Source organism: Drosophila gunungcola (genome assembly GCF_025200985.1).
Source record: "Drosophila gunungcola strain Sukarami chromosome 2R unlocalized genomic scaffold, Dgunungcola_SK_2 000004F, whole genome shotgun sequence".
Taxonomy (NCBI): Eukaryota; Metazoa; Arthropoda; class Insecta; order Diptera; family Drosophilidae; genus Drosophila; species Drosophila gunungcola.
The window spans coordinates 1,207,440-1,230,187 of NW_026453167.1; the positions used below are offsets into that span (position 1 = coordinate 1,207,440).

Consider the following 22,748-nt stretch of genomic DNA (forward strand, 5'->3'; position numbering starts at 1 on the left):
AAATTTGATATGAAGCTACAGGTGCACAAATAAAAAGTTATACAATAATAATAAAAAATTGCCATAATGTATGAAAGCTTTAAAAAATTATATGTACTAACAAGTAAACGAACAAAAACTGAAATACTTTTCATAGTAACTTTCAATAAATATTAAAACAAGTTAACTTCTTTACTAGCTTCATAAGCATTTCAATATCATTACAGATCAAAGTGCAGAAACTGGCAACCTAATTTTTTCACTCCACTGCCCTTTCTGGATACCCCCTACCCTCCCCTTAAAATTCACCCATTTTCCCTCATTTCCACTGCGATTTTCGCACTCAAGTGGAGAGTAATTTGCGGTCGTCTTTGGTAACAGGGATTGGCTTCGCTTCTCGCATTTCGTTTTCGCTTTTGCTGGCCAATCGGATAGTTGAACAAGTCCATTTCAGAGACCAAAACTGAATGATGGTGAGTCTGAGTGATAGTTCATCGGCGGTTTGTGGTGAATGGGGGAGATATAAAGGGGGCTTTAGCCATAGAGATAGCCACAACGCACATGAGTGTGATATAATGATTGTCGAACATGCGGCGAACATTTGTTATAAAATCTGCAAATTGTTGCGACATCTTGTTTACACTGAGCAGCAGCCATATATTGAATTAAACAATAAATAATTAAAAACATGATTTTAAGGTCGAATTCAAATAATTGTTGTGGTTTTCGTATTTCCAATTACTTTTAACAGTTTTGAATTTTATATAAAATTTTTTTTCTTATTTAAACCAATTTTATTAGAACTACATATATATACTTTTGTGTTAGCTATATAATGTTTATAAAATTGGTAATGTTTATACGGCTAGTATAAAATTTCTTATGAATTATATTTCTAAATAAACTTTTCTTAAGCATTCTTTACATTTAAAGCTAAATTTTTTAGTTGTTGACGAATAAAGTAATTCTAATTTTCTATTTCTAGGGCCTTTATTAATTTAAAGATTTTATTACAATGATATAACTTATATTTCTAAAAGCATTAATTTAATTTATGCCTATATTTCTAGAATATGCTTATCTTACATTAATTTTCTAATAATTTTCCTAGTCACAAACTTCACCGCTGAGTGTTGCTTAGCTTTCAACGCTTGTGATAATTTGAAAAACCTTTCATTAACAAGACCCAAATTATGAATGTCGCTCTGTCGCAGTGCGATGGCGATGGCAATGGCGATGGCGATAGCGACAACTGTCAAAACAGGCTGAGTGTTGATGGCCGGGCTTCGCTGGGGGATTTGCCTTATATAATGCACTGCTGGCAGAGAGCGCAAATGATTTACACAAATTATTTTGCAATGTGCGTTGGCAAGTCGCTGGTTAAAGCCGTGCCAGTCTCGGCCATCAAAAGTCCCCTTCCCAGAGACCCTTTCCCCACTGATGCCGACTGCCGTCTGTCGCCGTGAGCCGTAAGTCAAACAAATCAGTCGTGCCAGAAGATTAATGGCGGCATTATTGTGTCGCCTGCACAGTCATCCTCATCGGCATTCGCACTCGCTTTCGCATTCGCACGGGCCTCGGCCTTCGGTCTTCAGTTTTCCGCTTTCAGATCCCTGCTGCCATCGACCAGCGACCAGCGACCAGCTACCGCTACCATCATCATTGCCAACTTCATCATGCGGCTGGTCATCGGGCTTTTGGGGGCAGATGAGGTGTAGAAGTGGGTGGTGCACATAACCCGCTCTCAATGCGTCGTCACTCACGTTGTGCCCTTAGGGTCCAGCCGCCCATTGAGATCGCAGCGTGACACGAAAAAATAACTATTATTTTCGGAATAATCGAAGCATAAATTCAAAATAAAGCTTAACTTTTTTACATTTTGAGGAAAACAACACTAAAAAAATATTTTAGAAAAAGGGAATATTAAAAATATAACAATTAAATTTATTTATAAGCTTTGTTACTCAAACATTTGTCAACTGTAAAATTTTAAGTTTGAGCAGTCTATTATGCCACATTTTAAGGGCTATTTATTGTAAAGTTTAATTAATAGTTTTTTTTTCTAATTTAAAAAAATACATATTTTTGAAAGCAAGCACGTGGAAATCCCTAGTTCAGTGTAAGCCCCAATCCTGCTAAATTTTCCTCACTCTCGTTGGGTGCAAAAATGTTGCATGCGATTTTTCTTGCAGTAAATAATTTTTCATGCCAGCTGTCCATGTTATGTCTGTCTGGCTTTTCCTGCCGTCCAGCCTCTGTTCCCTGTCCCCTTCCATTTCTCCCTTCTCCCTTCTCCTTTTTCCAACTGAAATGCTGAATGCTGTCCTGGTCCGCCCGTCTGTCGTATTATAGCCCATTGATCAGTTTGTTTTACTAGCTCCTGTCTGCCGGGCTGCAGCTCCAGCTCCAGCAGCCATCGTCTGGTTCTGTGTACACTTTGGATTATGAACTCTTTAAACTCCAGTGAACGGGATGCAGATGCAGATGTCGATGTCTGTTGGCCAGTTGACGGCAACGAGGAGCCATCGAAGTTGGGTAGGCGGAGGTGGCAGGCTTTGTGGTTAGAGTCGGACTGGTTCTGGTTGATTATGACGGATGCGGTTCGACAGCAATCCGTTTTGAAGTTCTGCCAAAAAACGAGTTCAATTCGATGGCCGTATAATATGTGCTAAGGTCTTAAAGATCAATTAGGCATCGAAATGTAATATATAGAAGCTGTCTTTAAAGGGCTGAATACTACTGAAGATTAAACATTTTCCTGACTTTGGGTGAATTTCAATTGGATAAAAGTTTCATAATTTTGGTAGATACCTGTATTCTAATGTTCTTACATAGAATTTTCATTTCCTATAAACTAAAAATAGGAATATATTTTAAAATATTACAATTTTAAGATAATACGTTCCTTCTTTTTGACTCAGATTTTTAAATAAAATGTATATAGGATCTTAATATTTTGTAAACTAATTTATGAGATACATAACATAGCACATATTTTCCTATTTGGAATATATCTCATATTTATAACTTGAATTAAAGTTTTTAGTCACATATTTCGTTACTAATTGAACACATTTTTTACTATTCAATATATATATTTGTTATATATATTTGGTTATATACTTTTAGGGCACATTAATTTATTAAACAAATTTTTACCAAAATAGTGATGCAGTTAAATGACAGAAGAAGTGCAGTTAGACTTCGAAACATTGAGCAGAAAATAAAGCTCAAAATCGAAAGGCCAACCAAGTACTACTTTTTCTCCACTTTTCAATTTCAATTCAAGCAGGACAAGTGACTTTTGTTTGCATTTCTGCACCGACTTTGTCCCCATTCGGTTGTTCTTTATGCGAAAGTCGGGGCCCTAGGCTCCTGCAAATTTGTATAGTTTATTGAGCCTGGTTGGTGGAGGGGATAAAAGAGAAATAAGGGAAATGGCTGAGGCGACCACCGAAATGGCTGCCTGACAACTAGATGGCATTGTCCTGGGAATCCTGGAGCCAGAACGGCTGCAGTGCTGCTAAACTTTTCGCAGAGGAAAAGAGCATTTAATTAAATTCCTTTGCACCTTTAGTGCTGCGCTAAAAATTCCACAGCCCCAGAGTTCCGTACTCCGTACTTCGTCCTTCGTCCTTCAGGGCGGCAATAACAAATTAATCTCTGCGGGTTCAACGGGTGTTTGCGACTACGACTCCGACTCCGGCGTAAGCCCTACAAATGAGGCATTTGATTTTAAAACTAGCCAAAGTTTCCGCGACAAAACGGTGCCTCGTTTTATGTCGTCTACTGTCGTTTTTATGGCCTGCAGCTCCGTTCAATCAGCGTCTGAATTATGTTGACATGGCACGCACAGTCGGGCATAAATATATACGTATATATGTTTGCTATATATATATATATATAGCACACTTTTGGGCCAACCAAGCGACCAAACCGACCGACAAAGTTTTCAATTTACGTTTTTAAGGCTTGCCCGCAATTCTGCTGGTGCTGGCACTTCGCCTTCAATTTCGCAAATGCTCCTCAACGTCTGGCCACGTAACCGGAAGGAAATGCACAACAAAGCTCCTCTTATTAGCATGAGGGGAAAATTAAGGGTTCCAGGAAAGAACCTTTCGTTAGTCGGGCTGTTTAATCGATAACATTCTGCCGGCGCTTCTGTTGTAAAATTTGTTGGCATTTTATGGCCCAGCAGTGAAGCGATTTCTGTCACGAGATTTTTTTTCATAATTACGGAAGCCAGTGAAATACAGTATAAACTTGATAAGACATTAGCTGAAAGCACTTAGGTTATCAGTTTTTATTTGGTAGATTTAATTAAGTTATTTAACATCTGTTAGAAACGTTACTCAAACCATTTGCAGTGACATAAATATATATATAAATATTATTTAATTGTATTTCAAAATGTTTATATAAATATATATAAAATTCTTTACTAGATCCTAAGTATCAAAGATGCCTAGTTCGAATAATAGTTATTAAATAATTTACTAGATCCTACGACATAAGAAGTTTATAAAATTTTTAAAAATGTGTGCAATATAAATAAAACCGTATTATCTCCAAATTGAACTGTCCATTTTCTTGGGGATCTACTCGGTTCCCGCTTTAATGGGATTATGGGGATTAATCTCTATAGACAGCAGACTGGTAAACCGTAAACCGATCTGCTGCGACAGCCAAGAGGTAGTGCAAAAAACGTGGAGAAATCAAAGTCGAATCAATTGCCGAAAGCCAAGGGGCAAAAAATTGGGTGCAAGTGCGTGAGAGAGAGACGTCGACAGGCAGCCACTTTTCAATTTCTTTGCACGCACACAATCCATCTGGCCCAGTCCAATTTTCCACCCACCCTCCCCCCTCCCCCATCTGTTGGAATTGCGATGTCCTTGGCTAGGGAAACGCTTGACGCTTGTCCTTTAAGCCACTTGCCGTCTTTTGTCCTTTGGGGCAATCAATCCGTGTTAATGGCTCCGCAGCTAAATCAAAAAGATTGCCAAAGCATAAAAAGCGAAAGAGGGGTGGATGAAAAACGCCAAAGAAAACCGCCAAGACAAGGGCTAAACCAAAAAATAAAAATAAAAAACAATCCAACTGAAAACTTTGCACAAATATTTTCCCACTTGAGTTTGGCCAAATCTTTGCCAAAGATGGCGCAACTTAAATTGTTGTAATCGCATTTGTTGTTGCCATGCTGCATGTGGCCTGCTTCAGCTATTTAATTATGTAGTATACTTCGAGCCAAACTTTGCGGAATCGAAGGAACAAGTTTATACACACTCACGCACCCACGTAAAGTTCACTTCACAAAGCCAAGGCCCAGATGATGCTGGGTGGCCAAAAGGAGGAAGGAGGGGCTGTGCAATTTGTATGCCCGTCAAATGCGGCTCGTTATTGCGAAATTTAGAACTGCTCGAAATAATTCCAGCAAATTTTCGTGCAAACGAGCCAGACGCAGTTACTCCAAAACGGCAGCAACCAAGACACAACTGCAGGCCAAGTGTGCACCCCACAAATGTTTCTAATTGGGTTCAAGCTAGTTTGATATTCCTGGGGCTATGACTATAAGACTGATTTAATTATCATTTAAGAATTCTGAGTTTGTAGTTGAAGTTCTATAACTTTACGAGAATGTTTTCTACGTTAAAGCATATGTTTGTTCCAGCAGTCCAATCGTTAACCTCATAAAACGGATCAAAATTATTTAGCATGTCCTTACTGCATGCTTATTTCCAGTCCAACCAAAAAAAATCAAATAAATTCGTTAAAAGTTTAGAATTTTTACTGTTAATACAATTGATAACCATAATTTACAGACTTAAAGCAATTAACAAACCTTGCAAATGCATGAATATTTAATAAGTTTAATATTAACTAAATTTATATAACTTAACTTAGTTCAGTTATTTTTCTTTCCCTAAAACGTTTAGCAAAACTTTTAGAAACTCATGGCAACACAGTGTTAACTTCTTCAGGGCAACTGGTTTTATTGACTGACGCATTGGTCGCCTGATCGATTACAAATTCAACCTGTCTGCCAATGCACCTGCCAACCTGCCCATTTTCGGCGCCCACCCATTAACACCCCCCGCTCGTCCTTCGCCCGGGCACGTGCATTAAAAAGTTTTAGCGCCAAAGTTGTCCGGCAGAATCCAGAATCCATGAGTTTGGGGTTCCGAGAGCGAACCCCATACGATTCGAGGCGTACTGAACTGAATTGAACCCAAACGACGGCCAACTAAACCAAGCCAAACAGTGTTTTTGAACCGGTGCAAGCCGGAAGTGGTAAAAAAGAGCGGGGGAGGGGCTGGAGAAAGTTCCGGAGAAAGGGGTGTAGAAAAGGGGTGGAGAAAGGGACACAGGCAGCCGCTTGCAACGGACAAGCTGACGTAGTTTAATTATGTAGAAATCGAGACACGCACTTTTGCAGCCAACACCGGCGAACGATGCCCAGGTTTTGGTATATCCCCCCCTCTCTCTCTTTCAACTCACCCTTCTCCATCTCCCTCTCTTTCGCTATGTTTGCATGTGCGGCGTGATGCAATCGACACGCCCACTTTGTGACACCCACGCTCGTAACTGGCGTACGCAAAATTTGTGAGCTCAATACCCTGGCTAGGGGTTTATCGGAATTTTAAGGAAATGATTTGTAAATCAAAAACATAAATCCAAATATTTATTTAAATAAATTTTAAGCACTAATAATAGGTCAAATGTTTGAGCTACAACCGTATTCATATTTAAAAATTATATATTTTGAATATTGTAAGCTTTTTTAATAAAATAAAAATGAACACACATAAAGATATTGTAATTTCCTAATTATGACCTAGCTCGGTATGAAAGTAACTGACTTCTTTTTTGGATGTTTTTAACAAGCTATTCTATTTCTGGTGTTTACTTTTTTACTTCGTTACCTCTTCTGAACACATTTTTCTATATATTTAATACTATTATTAGAACAATAGTTTTTGGTAAGATAAGTCTTAAGACTTTTGATTCCTTTAAATCTTTAGATCTAAAAAACCTCTTATAACTTCAGGGCATATAAGTCTTCGTGTATATAACTTCATTCTTAATGACATAAAGCCAAGCCCGTTGCAGGAGCAACTTGGATAGTGCTACCTCGTATACGATTATAAATTCTGTTGCATGTCGGTGGTTTTCAAAGTTGGAGCGATTCATGGCTTCGGTTCGCTTCGAGTCGAGTCGAGTCGAGTCGAGTCTGGCTAAAACCTGGCAGGTGAAAATAATGGTGTGGAATTGCATTAGGCTGCTGCTGTTGGTGCTTCTGCTGTTGCTACTGCTGCTGCTGCTACTTTCGCATTTCCAGGATGGATGTGCGAAATTTCCCTAGACCAAACACTTAAAGGTTGAAGGTCTGGAAAAAATGCAACTTTCAACCGGGGGCCCAGGCATAAATTTTAATAAAAAGAACAGAAGCCAAGTCGGTAAAAGCTGCTTTCTCCGTTACCTTTCTCCGTAAACGTTTCCATTATTTTTTTGTTCCGTTTGTATTTTGTATTACAAACCGTAGGAGACAGTCGTTTATATCAATTAGCCAAGGTGTCTGGCATTTCTGCCATAGGACAACACTTGGTGCAGGTCGAGTTTAAATGGAATTGGGAGTGGGTCTTCGGGGGTTTTAAATGGGTGTGAGCGAGCCTAATTGATTTATTTGAGGATTTACTTGCGTTAGAGTTGGCAAATCAAGTTGGCAAATGTGTTAGCCAATTAAACTGCTTTGCTTTTATCGTGCACACAATTTAAGGCACAACCTAACTTCCATGAAATATTCATTGAGCGGCCACCAAAAAAATAAAGGAACCAACAATGCGCATTGCCAACGCAATTTCACACTTTACCAGCTACAAATTGCAGCATCATAGCCGGGAAAATGCCCCGGATACCTTTCAGCAGCCATGGGCTTTGGCCAAGATTATATAGATGACGACGACCGGAATTTTATGATTTATGAGTGCGTTGCCTTTCCACCTCCACCTCCACCCTTCTTGCACTCGGCTTTTCTTCGGCTTCAAATCGAAATTGTTGCAGTTTTTTCAGCATCTTTGTTGCTGCAGGTCCAAGTCAGCGGGCAAGCCTTTGGGTCAGAAAGACTCTGGCAATATGATTAATGGGCTTTTCACTTTTCAAGCTCGAAATGATGAGCACTGCTTTTGTTCCCAAGCCTATATCACACACACTTTGTCTTTCAATCCGTCAGGTTCAAAGCAAATTGATCCGACATCGTGATGATTTTGGAGTATAATGGAACTTTAATTTAAGGAAAGGTAAATTCCAAATGGTCAATGCTTAAGGTATTACTTTTTTAGCATATTTTATTCCTTTTCCTAAAAAACGTACTATTATTTATTATACTTTATATAAGAATAAATGTGTCCAACTTAAAATTCAACAAATTTGACCAATTTGCAATAGTTGTTTAACCATTATTATGTTTATGACAGGATGCAATTCAGGATTAAAATGCATTTTGATGTCATTTCTTTGCACAAACAGTGGCATAAATCGTCACGGCAACCAATAATAATTTCTGAAAAACGACTACGAATTGTTAAAATTATTTCACAAAATATCACAAAATTTATTTACGACCCAGACATGGTGCAATCCTCTTTCCAAAACATGTCGGAGTTTGAGTTTAGAACATTTTCAACTGTTGCGCGGGCGATTTTTTTGCAGCTTGGCTATAGAGTGTGGGGAAATCGCATAAATTTTATGACTGAATGGGCTGGAGTTTTGGGGCGGATGGAGAATTTGCTGCACTCATGGAGAGTTTCACACACAGACTCCCAACATGACAAAAAGTGCGCTGAAAATTTCAACTAAATTATTCATTGAGCGCGCAATTGAGCTGGAAATGTGCACAGTGGGCCCCCCTACAAGCGAATATGAGCCTGAATACGAGTGTGAGTGTGTGTTTTGAATGTCTGGCACGTAGAATTGTCGGCTGTTTGGCTTCCTGGCATTTTTTTTTGCGCCCGGCTGCCAGTTTTGTTGGGAGCAAGGGAACGAATATGCCACTCAACCACTTGACACTTTGTGCGAAATAAAAAAAGAAGAGATATAGGGTTAGGAGGGAGTTTGTCCATAAACGGAAGTTTTTGGCTGATGATGCTGCCAGAGAATTCAAAATGGCAAAACCACTGGAGTTTATTGCCTTTTAATGGTACAAGCCATTAAAGAATCCACTGCATAATGCAGCTAAATTGTTAACTTTATTGTCATTAAATCTATTTAAAATAGATGGTGCGCTTAGGACATTTTGGGGGTCATTTAGTTTTAAAATTAAGTTATTTTTAATTCTTAAATAAAATTACAACAGCTGGTACAAGTTTTACTGAATTTTCAATACATTATGCGTTAATAAAAATATATAATTTTTGATTCTTTAAGGAAATACAAACAAAATTACTTGGAACAAATTAGTTGTTTGTATGATCTTTTTTAAGCTTTAAAAGCTTAAACCCTTTCTCTTATCCACAAACTATCTATTTTGTTAAATATTATTTATGGGCTGACTTCTCCAATTTGGTCTAATTAAATAGTTAGCCCCACACATCAATATAAGTCCCCCATCTTATTCAGTTAACTAATCATTCGCAAACGGAGCGCCAGAATGCATCTTGCAGCCTGGAAATCTATCGGAGCTAACTGAGTCATTTGAATACCAAATGAATAAGTGCTGCCACAAGGAGACAAGGATACAAGGAGACGGGAGAACTTTCATTATTAAGAACACAGCCGAAACTAAGTTACGTATATTGGCACAAGTCTTGCCCAAATAGTTCACTTCAAAAATGCACACAATGAACGGAGTTTGTCTTCTTAATTAGTGGACAAGTTGGCAGACTTTGTGTGTGTTTGCTTTGTGGGGATTATGATTATTATACGGCAATTATGCGTCTGTCTCTGTCTTTTGTCAATTGTGTAATAAGTGAGATGGCCTTAAGTAAATTCTGGCGGTGGTAAATTTGTCTCAATTTGGAAATGACGCCGGGTGCCGGGTGAACATTTAACATTTCCCCCCATTTCCCCGGCCAAGTTATGCGATATTGGGGCTGGCTTTGAATCGATAATTATCCGAGTTGCAGGCAGTCAGTCAGCGGCAGGCATTGTTTTCCCCCTTGGCCACTAACAATATGCCACAATTTGGAGGCCCCGGCTTGATAAATGTTCTCGGCCAGAGTCCTGGCAATCCAGCAGCCGGCAACCAGCAGCCAGGACTCACCTTCAATGGCCAAATTAACATTTCGACAAAGGCAACCTAATCAAATGTCACAATCACGCATGCGGCTGTCCCCGGCAGCCAAAAACGAACCGAACTGAAGCCACTGCAGGTCCTGGAAAGTCCTCCTCCCCCGATTTTCACCCATTTTCGCCTAGTATCACCCAATCCCAGCCCCAGAGATCCTGACACTTTTTGTGCTGGCCTTCGCATAACTTTCACTCTTGTCAGTTGCAAATTACATCGCACGTCTGCAGCAGGAGCAGGATCAGCAGCAGCAGCAATGGGGTGGACCTGGAGGTGGGCCTGAAGGGTGTCGTAATTTAAAGCTTATTTTGACACTTCACCCCCTCTCCAGCGACAACACCCAATTTGCATCTTTCAAAATCGTGTTTTGTTACATTTTGTGCATGCGCAAAAATTTGCATACGACAATTAACACTCCAAAAGGAGACTCACATGTGTCCTGGCTGCTGTGCGAGTGTGTGAGTGTGTGTGTGTTCTCGGCTTATCCTCTGCACTTTGCCGAATGCAACAGTCCTGCCACCGCCATTGCCACCGCACCCACCCGTACCACGCTGCGTATGCGTAATTTTGTGTCTTCTGTTCAACGACAAGAAACTTTGGGGCAGGATGTAAGGATGGCAGGACAAACGACGATGGATGAAGCGAGAGGAGCGGCTGCTCACTGCCACTGGGATATGTTAATGGAGTTGCTGTTTGAAAAGCAAACCAACCTAATGAGAATTTGTAAATATTTGCTCAGCACAACAATCTTTTGATTCCGACTACGAAGAGCCAAGAATTAACGTAATATTAAACACGAATCTTAAATAGTTAAACGGTATAATTGCTTAACAATGGTTTTCAAAACTTTTTAAACAAGATCATAACCTTCACAAATTTAATGCAAAATGTAAATATAATCGACTTTATAGTATCTAATAAGACTATATATAACACTCTTTGAAATTTCATACTTATTAAATATGTAAATATGGTAGTACGTTTATTTTTATTTATTTTTAAATAGTGTCGTCCATATATCATTAAGGAATTTTCATTATTAGTTGTGACCTGCATCCTTTATGAATATTTAACAAGTCACTTTATAATGCTTTTACTAGACCACTCTTAGGTATTAATTAATAGATTTAAACTTTCATGTACACGTTTTTGTAGTTCTTAAAATAATCCTACATCCAAAGTTCAAATTAATTCACAAGGCAGACTAAAATAAGCCGATCCCATAACTGGGTGACCCTTTAGATTCCCCTTTTTTCCTCATTCCGTTTTCTGGGATATCTTTAAGCAAATTAAGAACCGCAATCAGGCGCAAACAATTCGCACAGAAATCGAAGCGACAGAAATCAAGGCAAAATCCCGTGCAAAAGGGTTGCACGTTGGACTGCACGAAGGGTTGGGAAAGCGTGGAATTCAGGGAAATCGGGGAAATCAGGGAAATCCGGGAAATCGAGGGGAGGAACAACGTTTGTTGTTTGATGGCGATGCCAAGAAATGTCATGATAAGCGCGATACAAGGAGGCGGAGAAAGGGGAGCGGAGAAAGGGGAGCGGAGAAAGGGGAACGGAGAAAGGGGATCGGAGAAAGGGGATTGGGTACAGAACACCCATGCATGCCCATGTACATTCACACATACACACTTAATACGCTTAATTGACTTTCATGTATGCACGACTGAATGCAGCGACATGACAGCCATAGAACGAGGAAGAGGGGCGATTGAGAGGTCCCTGCCCAAGGGGGCGTCGGCATGGGGGGCGTGGCAGCGGTCTGGCATGTTGGCCAGGCTGCCACTGCCTCTGCCACCGAAATGCTGTTGCCAAGTGACGCGAACTCGCGCGACTGGTGGCACAGCATTAGCGATGCGAAATGGTCTCCAAATTAGGCACAAGCCGTACACCAAAAAAGAGAGTAATCTCAAACCCAAATCCGAAACACCAAACACCAAGCATCAAGCACCAAAATAAGATAAAAGATTTGCCAAAAAATTCCAGAGGGAGTGATCGACTAGGAGGTACCCAAAGGAATGGATTAACATTCAGGAAAATCGGTATGGTAGCAGTTAACTCAAGTAGTAGGCTCTTGACCAATTTTAATCGATTTTTTATTTGGTATTGCAACACTTAACTGAAGCGCACTACACAAAAATACGAAATTATAAGAACTTATAAAATGCTGAACATATATATATATATAAAAACGATTTTAATTTATTAAATAAGTCAATTAAAACAATAAATATTTATTTTTTATATTTTTTATAGTTTAGTTGTTTTAGAGCCCAATTCAGTATGTAGAAATTTATATCGGAAGAAAAAACTGTTCAGAATTTAAATAAGATTTAATAAGAATTTGAGCCACTAAATAAGGCAAAAAAACATAACTAAGATATATATTTTTATTCTTTACGTGTTTAAAAGGCGATAAATTGCCTATAGTTCAGTTTGACTTGTACTTAATCACACCAATACCTTTATCCTACAGTCAATTGCTTTCATAAAAGTCTTATATCTAGTTTTACCACAATCTTTTCTGAAGGATGCTCCAGATAGAGCTGGGAAAAATCACAGAAATTGTGAAGAGAAACTGAAAACATTTCACCGGCATACCCGTTTTTATCCCCCGAGTATTTCCTGGCCAAAAGGAAAGCCCCAAAAGAGTGCTAAATACAAGCGTTCCACAGAAGGCATTGGAGAGCCCCATAATCGCAGGCAAATCGGTTACAAAAGGTTTTTGAAAACTCCCCAATCTCTAACCCGTTTCAAACCCCCTCACATTCGCATTCAATCACCGATTCACTTCATTGAATCACTTATTCAGTATTTTGCCGTTTTGCAAATGCCGATGTTCCATCATTTCAGCTTCCCCCAGATTTTCACCCTTCGACCACAGTCGCATTGGTGTTTGGTATTGTGTGGATTTTGTGGCTCTTTTCTAGCACCTCTCTCCGATATTCGATATGTGTGTGTGTGTGTGTGTGTGTTGGGTGTTGTGTGTTGTGGGTTTGTCAATCGCATTTGACTGCTGTTGGCTGCACAAAACTCGACAATTATGCTGGCGTTTCTTTTCATGGTTTTAATCCCGTCATATTTGCGGCCGATACTAAATATTCATGTCGATTTTGGTGAGGAACTATGTCAATGATGGTAGGGATTTTAGAAGCTGCATAGATGAAATATGTCGCCAAAATTGGTACTCAATGCAGTTCTATTTCAAAATACAAAAGAATATTATTTATGCCATTTTGCATCTTCGTGCCAATAAGAAAATTTGAAATGTCTCTTTAAATAACATAAATCCAAGCAATGTAGATTTTTGTGATTTAATATATACCATTCAAAACATTCGTGTCAAACTATAAGTTTTTTATATTTTAGAAAAGATAACAAAAATTCTATTCAATTATATTGATTAAATTTATTTTATTTTATTTATGCCATTTTGAATATTCGTAGCAACGCGATAATAATCTTAAACATTATAGCTTATAAAAACTATACATAATTTACAAACACATTTTGTAAAACCAATTTTCCTAATCTCAGTGCCACAAGACATGTTGCGAACAACAATCCGCATAATTCTTTGGCCCTTCTCTGTCATGGCTCACATAATTCTAAAGTGCATTAAGCCCCTTTGACTTCTGCTTGCACTTCAGCAAATAAGATCTGAAACGGGCACATATCGCACTCCTTTGTCCCCATTTCTCCGATTCCCTTTATCTGGAAAATCCCGGCGTCGTTGTGTCTCAGTTGTTTGTCTTGCCAACAGGCGTTGCTCTGAATAAAGTCAATGTCAGACGGTCGCCTATTCGCCAAGTGAAACTCAATTACACACATACTGTTACGAGTACGAGAGTTCTACTCCTACCCAAACTCATATTACTTTCCGAACTCACACCCTCACCTGCGAATAAAACACACTCAAAGAATGCAACCAGCAGGGACGCATAGTACATCACTTTTATTTATTTACATACTCGTACACAAACAAAGCACAAAATAGACATTTTCGTCTCTAGATGGTTCCCATTTGCGTACCCTTTTTACTGGAGAAGACTCATTAGGATGAATGACCATAAAAAAACATTATTTCAAATATTTTAAACATTTTAAAAAACCCATTTTTTCAAAAACCCAATAAATTAAACTTAAATCAGATATCGCATAAAAGCCTGGGGCCAGTTCATAAACGTTACGTTTTTCAAATTGAACTGAATTGGCTTCGATTAAAAAATAGCACCCGGTTTAATAACGTTTTTATTTGAGCGCCCCATCGATTAGTAGCCAGTTTTTATTGCCATTTCATAACCGATTCAAGACTGGTTCACAGATAATGAACCAATTTAACCACATTGTAAGTTCGTAACATTTACTTGTTTTAATTTAAAAGTCAATTTCTTTGATTATTTTGTTTATACGTTTTTGCCAATTTAGTTGGCAAGTCTTCAGGAATTTGTAGTTTAAATTTAGGAAAGGAGTTAACTTTTTAATAAATATTCTTTCATTTTTGCGATTTCTGCATTCTATTGTTATAGTTGGTAAGTACAATATCTATAAAAGGTTTCTAGCATTAAAAAAGAGTATCAAATGCTGCTTCATTCATCCAGCTTCTTTTACTCAATGTTTATGTGAGGGATCAACAAAAGGATACAGGGACACACACGAGCTGACGCAAAGATTTTCTGCAGCTGCAGCTGGCGCATAATGAGCGCAAAAACATCCTGTGCTGATTGTATGATGCTGCGACTCTGTCGTCCCTGCACTCAAAGAAGAATGTGTGTAATTTGAAACTGAATTTAAACAGATTAAACCTAAAAAAACATGTTCAATTACTAAGTAAAACGTGAAGTTAAAGTTAAGCTATGCCAAATGTAGGTAACTGTACATATTTTAAAGTATTGTATATTTTTTAAAGAATCCTTGAATGGTTTTCTAAATAACAATGGAAAAATTAGTATAATCTTGGCACTTCATATAAACAAAAAATGTTTCTGGTATTATAACTAATTAAAAGGGAACTTTAACTTCTGGAATTGTTTTTTCACATATTAAAGAAAATTAAGTATAACTTGGCACAACATTCAAACAGTTTATAATTAAAATAAAATGTAGAATTACTATATAAAAAGGAAAGGAATATTTTAGCTGAACTTGTATTTATATTGAATTTTCTAAATAGTCGAAAACCTTCTCTGTGCATTGCTTTGGTTCTTATTTTGCAAAGCTTGCCAGGGAAAGATTTGTGCGCTTTTAGCGACATAGCAAAGTTTCTTGCCCGCCTCGTATGATTTTGTTTTATTTTATTTTATTCTGTGCTTTCGCTGACTTTTGAACGCGGCCAGGACATGAATGCGGATGCGAGTGTGTCCCCTCGTGAGTTCAGTCGGCGTGTCGCCAGTTTTGTTGGCTCCCCGTCGAGTTTTAGCGACATGTGTCGCATTCTTCGCATCCTGCCAAAGTTAAATGGATCTCGTAATTGTTGTCCCCGCTCCCTCCACTTGCCATCCGTATTCTTTCGCATTTTATAGAAATTGCGGTTTAATTGCTGCATTTTAAAGCCATTGAGAGGACAGAGTCGTGTCCTTTGCAAAGAGGATAACACGATACTTGCTGTGACGGCTTTGTCACTGCCTTTCTCCCAGGGGTGGGTGTTGAGCCCCCACCCCTCTGCACCCCTTTTGTGTGTCCTGCTCAACCCGAAAGAAGAAAAGGGGGTGGCGAAGTCACTTGCCACGACCCCGGAGAACTTTTGATTCCTTGGCTCTCGTTTCGAGTGGAAGCTGCCGGGAATTTGATGGCAGTCAGTAGTCGGCAGTCAGCAGTCAACACCTCTCAGGTGGTCAACAAGTCAATCGATTTCACACTCGCCACTTGATGGATGGATTCGTGGCTTAAAGTTTCACTCCCATTGTTCAAACTTGTTTGATTGCTTGTATGAGCTGAGAGTGCTTTTATTTTAAATTGCTTTGGGTCTATAGGAAATTAATTTATTTCAATTAAACTTTATTATTAGTTTAGGTTTGGTTTTCCGCTTTTCTTCATGTCTATCAAAATTTTTATGGTTGTACATTTTATTTTATAAATCCATTTATTAAATATTTTTAAACTTTAAACAATAGCGTGTTTTATCACAAAAGATATAATTTATCTTATATATACAAATATATTAGTGCCCATTTTAAGTTCCAATTCACTTTAGATTTATTTCTTTCGGGAATTAACTTCATTTTTTATAATGTATAAAATTGCATTTTTATTTGCACTTCAAATTTTCTTATAATACTATTTTCTTAAATTAAATTCAAGTTTTTTTCGTGAAAATGTTTACTCTTTTCTCAATTCAATTTCCGCGCTTTCAAACCCATTTGAAAGCCCTTTTTCACGTTTGCATGTTGCAAAGTTGCAAGATCAATCTCATCAATGTCGATTGAATGGCAACTTTGTGCATGGTACCTCTGTGATGCATTAAAAGCCAAATCATTGGATGCTAAAAATCCATGCAAATACCCATGCCCTTCATCCGGAAAATCCGCCCCCTTCTGCATGGCAATTTTCCATGCAGTTTGATTTGATTCTGCGTTGCAGTCGGCGAATCGAAATCATTTTTTTACGATGCGCCAACGGAAGGGGAACTGAACTGACTGGTAATGAAACGTCTATAAAACGCAAACGAATGCACACAAATCGCAAATCATTTATCATAAAAGCACATAGTTCACTGCCATTCCCCCGATTTGCCACTTAAATGTTCTCTTTGGCCCTTTCTCCAGCTTTCCCTGTGAATGCTCTACTAATCAGAGACTTTTGTTCAACTTACCTATGCAATTGAAGGGAAGTACGGAGAGTCGGCGGAACGTAAAAAGAAGCTGCAAGTATAGTAAGAAGTAGATGCACCAGATGAGACACAGTTCCGAAAGTAGGCCATCCCAGAAAACCGAAAAGAATAAGGAAATGGAAATGGTAATTGAAATGAAAATGGAGCAATGAAGCAGGCTGAAACCTGCTCTGCGCACAAAAGCCGTCAAGCGACTGCCGAATTAATTACCAGCTCGGCTCAATATGCATACAACACATCAAAGTGGAAATTAATTATTTCCCTATTAGCTGCTACAACGAAGCAGTTTCGGTTGCAGTTTTGCGGCCTGTCGCCGAACACGTTGATAGATTGGCAGTTATACTATTCGGCCTAAATGCTTTCGTTACCGCCCGTCGAGAGTCGAAAGTCGCGAGTTGAAAGGCAGGAACTGCTGAAGGCGACTCGATGACGAGGCTAAAAGTCCCCAAATAATCCTTCAATATCGCCAATATCGAATATCCAAAGCAATCAATTTAATAATTTAAGTTTTGTCAAGAGGAAATATAAGCAAATTGCAGCCGACTCAATCATATTCAAGCTTTCCAAATCTTTCATGAAAACATGTAATTTACACTAATAACAATTGTTTGTGGATCAAATCTATAAATTGAAAGCAAGTCGTGAAAAGTTTAATTTGTCTGTAAGAGAAAGGTTAAGCTATTTTTGAGGGCAATAAGTCTATTAAATAGTCCATCAATATAAAAAGTTTATCAGTTAATTTCTCTGAAAATAAAAGACAATAAAATTGTCTTACAACATTTTTTTTACATTTCATTTACAGTTTTATACAAATTTATGTTGATCAAATCGAAAGTAAAAGTATAAAGATTAAACTCTTTTTATTTAAAGAAATATATTGTTTTTTTTAGCCGAAGGCAATAAGTCTATTAAAGAGTAAACCATACCGTTTCTAACTATCTCCTAAAAATAAAAGCTTATAAAAATTGCTTAAAACATAATATATATGTATTTTTTTTTCAAATTTGAATTTCTGCATATAAATAAACTATAGGCAAAGCGTTAATAATTTTTTATGAACCTTTTAAAAATGTTTTAGTATCATTGGGTGTGCTAAAAATTTACCTATCATGAGTTTCCCAAATATTCCAGCGCTCATAAAAATAAATCAATTTATAGGAAATTGAATTTTCAATAGCTTTTCATTTGAAAACAGAAAAAACCTAATAGGCCATAATTTTTTTAATGGAAAGAGTTTCCAAGTTTTTGAAAGATTTTAAAATTTTACTGCACATTTCCACTATTGCATGAACTGCGTTTTGGGCTGCACTTTGGCATTAGGGACTCGGCTAAAATATGCCTAACCACTTTCCAGTTGGCTTACGCCATGTGTAGGAATCACATTTCACCTTCCGCATATTGAAATCGCCCAACAGGGATTAAATTGCACTTCCTTTCCACCTTTTCCCAAGAAAGGGGGGCGTAGTGTGTAATAACGAATAGCGTGATAAACTCCGAAATCACTTGATATTCGACACTAAAACTTCGCCAAAGGCCAAACTCGAAATTTGCGAGTAACATGTGAGGCAGTTGCCGTTAACATTTTAGTGTCCGCAGTTAATGAATGGTGGACGGACGGACGGGTCTGCTATCAAATCGCCGTTGTCCATCTGTCAGTTTGTCAGCTGGCTTAATTTACGACTTAATGCCCACGACTTAAGGCCATAAAAAAACAAATGGATTAACAAGGATAGATTTATATAAGATAACCTATTAAATGAAACGTATCACTAGCGAAACTGAGAAGACTGCGGACAGTTTAAATGCAAAGTGCCAACGAGGTGTGTGTGGAATCGTAATTAATATGCGCGCAGATTTATGTATGGAAAATCGCCCATAAAATTAACGAAATGAAAGGCAATAGAAGGGGAATTTTCATGTCGATTTCTATAGATAGTGTGTAAACAACTTAGTCATCTGCAGAGGGAGTGAATTCAATCAATTGCTTATTTTTTCTTGCACAAAAGTTGAGTGAGTTTTTGACTTTTTGTTTTAGTCTTGAAATCAGATTAATTAGTCAATTAACTGATCAAGCTGAGCAGGCAATTCGTATTTTAAAGTGTAATAACGAATGAAAGTGTTAATTAGAGCTCAAATTTCGTTATGCCTTGCAAAAACTATTAATTACTATTGAAATTAACACCCATTTTTGGATTTAACAGACTAAAGGAAATTCCAGAGCAGCAGGAGAAGCCCAATTTGGAGCGTGTTGATTGTTTAAGTTAAATCTTCTGCAAGGCATTCAACACTAGCAAATCGAAACTGGCACTGGCAACTTTATGGGCCAATCTGGTCTTGCCAATGAACGGAAACAGCTCGGCACAGCTGGAAGTTGGAAAGTGGGAAAAGCGGGGTGGTGGGGAAAATGCTTGAAGAGGGAGGGGGCCCGGAAAATTGTGGGGTGCACCACCAGCTGATGGCCGAAGGCTATGCGAATGTTGTTCGACAACAACTGCATCGCCAGAACGAACAACAACTTCGGCAGCAACTTGGAGACTCTGGGACAGCTATTGAAATCTGCTTTGCTGATTGACGTCGAATGTTGTGGTTTCGGTTACGATATTTGGTACCAAAGTACAACCAACAATACCTCGCCATGATGATGATCATGATGATGATGATAATGAGGTTGCGGGTGGGAGCGGCGTCCTGCAACTTAGTTTGGAATTTGTTTTGAGAGGGCAACGAAACGGCAACAACTTCCTTTGTTCCCATGCTTCCAATAAATTAAAGGCAAACCCAATGCAAATTTGGCTGCCTCAAAGCAACTCAACTAATCAGCTGAACTTTCCAAATAGCTCAAAGAAGAAATTCCAATGCTTTAAAATCAAACAAAACAAAACTAGAAGTTTTCGCATGCTTTATTGAGTAAAGTAAAATTGTTATTTATTAAAATGGTAATAAATCATAACAAATAACAGTTTGGACTATAAAAACTAAAGGTTTAACACAATATGTAATTTCTTATAAGACAATAAAATGGTTTAATAGGGGCTTAAAAAGATAATAATTTACAACAAATAATATATTTAGATTAAAAAAGTTAATGTTTATAAAAATTACTAATACGAACATGAAAATTAATTATACTTAAAATTACAAATTTGATTGTACGGTAAAAAACATTTTTATTTTAAGTTATTTAAAAAGCAATTACAAATTAATATAATAACCGAGTAATCCTTTTTTGAGTAATACATGTTAAGAATTTATTGATCCCAAACTTTGTGTTAGTGTTCTTTTGTATATTTCATTTAAAAAGCAAGAGACAAAAAATTAAATGCTAACAACATTTATATGCTAAATTATTTTAGATACAATTATAAACCTAAACAGGTATAAGAACTGATCAATGTTCTTGATATTTAAGAACTTATGTGCACACATTTTAAGTATAATTGTCTTGATCTTATGTTGCTTATAAATACTGCAAGTTTTTAAGTAATTTTAAAATAAATAATTTAAATTATCACTTTTAATTAGTTGCCTATATTTTCCCCTTATATTTTCTTAAACTTAACCCAACTTTTGTATTTCGCTATACCTTTTTAATGCTTATAGTAAAACTGTTGATTAACTGTTTAGAGTTTTAACTTTTCTGAGCTTGTCACACAATCTGGCTTGTTGCTATTAATTTTTTCGTGTCACTAAAAAGTCCACTTCTTTGTCACAGAGTTGAGTTTTGATCGCGGGAAAAAGATCGCGAGCTGGGAAAACGCGCGCGCAACTGAAGGGCGAAAAAGGACCTGCACAATATACGCGTGGGCGAAAGGATAACGATAACTTCCGGTTGCGAAAAGCTGAACTGCAAGCGCGACAACGAATTCTAATTCTACGAATTCTGGCTGACGACTATCGACTGACGGCTAACGACTGACGACTGACGACTGAGAACCGCACGTAGAGGAAGTCGGCTGGAGACTGAAGGCAAAATTGGCTTCGGAATCGGAATCTACTATATATCGCAGAAGCGGCGGCACAAGCGGGCGGCACTTGCAATCAAAGTGCGCTTCTTGGGCGGATTGCGAGCAGTGAGTTGCGAGTTGCGAGTTACAGGCAGCTGGTTCCGCGTTACGAACTTCCCAAGTTGCGTGGCCAAGAATCGCGGATACGAAGACACTACGAGGCTAGATGATGGCCAAAACCAATAGTTGCACTCGACGACGGCGTCGCAGTCGCCGAGAAATGCAGTTTGCACTCAACGAACTTGGCCACGAACGGCCAACTTTGGGTTCTAGCTCAATGGCCCGAAGCTTGGCTTTCAGTAATGAGCCAAAAGCAGGGGACATGTTAAGGAAATGTTGGCAACAGCTGTTAGACGGGAAATAAAAGCAAGGAAATGGAAATCCAGCCAAGAGAAAATGACTAAGAGAGAGACGGAGAGAGCGGAAAAGCCAAGTGAAAGTGATGTGAAGCTCTTAGCTTTTCCGTTTGTTTATACAAGCCATATTTATGCAATAACTGCTCAAAAATGTTGTAAACTATATGCTCTGGCTGTATTTGCCCACACTTAACATACTCGCAGTTTCCTTTTGTTGGGTCCATGCAAATACCAATATTTGAGCAATTTAGTTTCAGCCGCCTGTTTCCATATTTTGCCATATGTTGTTTACCTCAAAAATGAGTAACAACAAAAACACGCTCCGTGGGTAAAGCTCTCGGAAATCTCTTTTTCCACCAGTATCTCTCGGCAGAAAGCTCTTAAGCGACAGAGCTTGCTGAGAGTGTTGAGTGCGAACAAACTGAGTGGTTTTTGAACAGCTCTTCCCAGTATTTGGTTTTCAAAGAGGGGAAATTTAAAATATTTGGTCTTGCTATGTCGAGTAGTTCTTAAGCAATTATATGTATATAAATAGTTTAAATTGATTCATTTTGTATAGCATTATAAATATATTTTGAAATAACGAATAATAAATATTGTTTAATTGAAAAATTTATTGTAAATTCAAACATTTTATTTAACATATTACCTATTTAAAAAAACCAAACAAAAATAAATTGGTTAATTGTATTAATACCAATAGTTTTCTAAAAAATTGATTTTAAACCTTAAGGAACAAGAACTTTTGAAAGACTAAATATTAAAAATTCAAGTACTAGAGCAATTAAAACTATTTCAATAACAGTTTTCATTATTTTTCTTCACCCTTTGGTTTTTACTCCTAGAATTCATTCAAATTTTGACTGCTTAGCTTACACCAAAACAAAAAATAATAAATTGGGTGGAAAAGAAAACGAAAAGTCGCGAAAATGCTGCTGCTCGGTGAAGTTGAAAATAGTTTCCTTCCTTGGCGACCGCAGCAATTTCCACAGGCACTTGCTCATTTTCAGCTGCCAGTGAATTTGCATAGCCATTTAAATATTAATTTCAAATTGTCTAAGGATACCAGCCACATTCCCATTCCATTCGTAACCTGTGCGAGGGCAAAAAGAGGCAACAAACAAATTAATGGTTCTGCAGCTCAACCGCATTTTGCGGTCTTCTCCCCTGCTCTGCCTTGATTTTCTCCCGACTTTCTATCCTTTTCCATTTCTGCTACTTCGTTTCGTGTGCTGATAAGCTTGAATTTGTGTGCGTGTTTATCTTAGTGGCTGGCTAAAACAAAGTGCAATGTTC

The 22,748-nt window shown here is 37.9% G+C and overlaps 1 protein-coding gene across 1 annotated transcript in view; it reads right to left on the reverse strand.

Annotated features, from left to right (window-relative positions):
* LOC128254145 (protein muscleblind) overlaps positions 1-17,096 on the reverse strand; it is a 162,595-nt gene extending 145,499 nt beyond the window's left edge. Inside the window, exon 1 of the mRNA XM_052982978.1 lies at positions 17,075-17,096. The gene's annotated coding sequence lies outside the window, so the exon portion shown is untranslated. The remainder of the gene's footprint in view (positions 1-17,074) is intronic.
* Between the last annotated feature and the right edge of the window lie 5,652 nt (positions 17,097-22,748).